The sequence below is a fragment of the Eschrichtius robustus genome, chromosome X (genome assembly GCF_028021215.1).
Source record: "Eschrichtius robustus isolate mEscRob2 chromosome X, mEscRob2.pri, whole genome shotgun sequence".
NCBI lineage: Eukaryota > Metazoa > Chordata > Mammalia > Artiodactyla > Eschrichtiidae > Eschrichtius > Eschrichtius robustus.
The window spans coordinates 133,587,477-133,589,200 of record NC_090845.1 but is presented as its reverse complement, the minus strand read 5'-3'; positions in this window follow the sequence as shown (position 1 = coordinate 133,589,200).

Genomic DNA, 1,724 nt, shown 5'->3' with positions numbered 1-1,724 from the left:
GAGAGTACAAGCAAGAGTGCTGTTCAAAGCCACCAATGGCCAGTCAGCGAGGGCTGCCTTGGGCTGGGCTGCCCTGGGGCCTCAAGCTCTTCCCATATACCGGGTGATTCAGCCCCTGCCAGGTCAGATCCACCATGACAGTGCCAGTCGACCTTTCCTTAACTCCTCCCTCCCTGCCAGGCTTCCAGGCCCTGCATCTGATCTTGCCTGCAAACGGGTTTGACTCGAATGGTAAGTGCCTTGCCCTGCCCTGCCCTGCCCTGCCCACCTGTTCGCTGTCCCAACACAGCCCCCACCGCCCCTGCCAGGGCCACCCCAAGCCACATCAGCCAGCGTTCGTCAGCCTCCTCTTTGACTCCTTGCCCTCGGGCACGTGGACCCAGACACACCAAGTGCTCTCGTCCCAGCAGGCCACTGCACGAGATGTCCCCTTGCTGGTGACCTCCCACCCATTCTCAGCCATAACGCTGGCTCCTTCATGAACTTCCCCTTGGCCTAGAGCTCGAGGGCCAAGACCCTTGTGGCTGCTGGCTGCCCCCAGACTGGGCTCTACCCCTGTCTGGCTTGAGCTTGGCCCTGTCCTTTTCTACTCTCAGCTCCTCCTGTGCCTTGACACCCATCTCTAGCGCCAAGGCTGACCAGCCACCCAGGCTCTGGCAGAGTCCTCCTGAAGGCCCCCAGCTCGAGCAGTCTCCCCGTGACAGGCGGGCCCTCAGCAAGGCCCTGCTCTGAGGCTACAAGTGCTGCCTCTAAGTAGGGTGGGCTGAAGGGTAGGGCCAGGCTGGGCTGCCTGGAAGGTAGAGGCAGGAATGGGCAGGTGTTGACCCCCTATATGCTGAGGGGAGCCATGAGCCTTGAGCCGGCAATGGAGGCAGATTCTTTGGGAAGCAAGCAAATGACAGGGGGACAGGTGACTGTCTGGAAAGAAGTGGCCAACAGTACTCCTCAGCTCCAGGATGGCCCCATTCAGATCTCCAGGGCTGGGAACAGAATCCAGGCAAGCCAGTCTAGCCGAAGAGTTCCCAGGTTAGGGAGGAGGACCATGGGTGGGGCCCTGAAGACTGTCAGGCCCCAAAGCCAACACAGGCAGAGTGTCCCCACATTGGAGGGGACAGGAGACCAACAGCTGACCCAAACCCTGCCATGGTGCAAAGGGGGAAACAGGTCCAGAGAGGGACGGCATGCAGCAGCGGCCACACAGCCAGTCTGAGGCAGAGCTGGGACTAAAAGCAGGGCTCCAGTTGCTGTGGATGGATCCCCCACCCAGCTAGGGTTCTCAGGTTCACGTGGAGGGAGGGCCGGGCTCCTGTTGGCACCCTAATCCCCTCCCTCCTTCCCTTCTGCTGGGGCCCGCCCTGACACCTCATCCTCCTAAGCTCTTTAACCAGTCTCCACTTGCTGGGTGACTCCATTGGCCCCAAGCAGGGTGGGTCCCCTCGGGGCAGGGGTCCCCAGGCATGGTTGTAGCCACAGGGGCCCCTGCGGAGTCCCAAACCTGCAGGCCAGGCCTCTGAGTCTGTAAGCAGCTCTCCGTGTTGCTGGGAGGTGGTCCGACCCTGCAGTGCGTGGACTGAGACCCCGCCTGCCTGGTCTTGCCTTTGAGGCCCCAGCCCTACCCTCAACCTGCACTGCCCCTCCCTGGCATACATACATACTCTCACTCACCAAATGCCCCGTTTAGGACCTCCTGTCCCCCACCGCACTGCAAGCCCCACCACAACCAG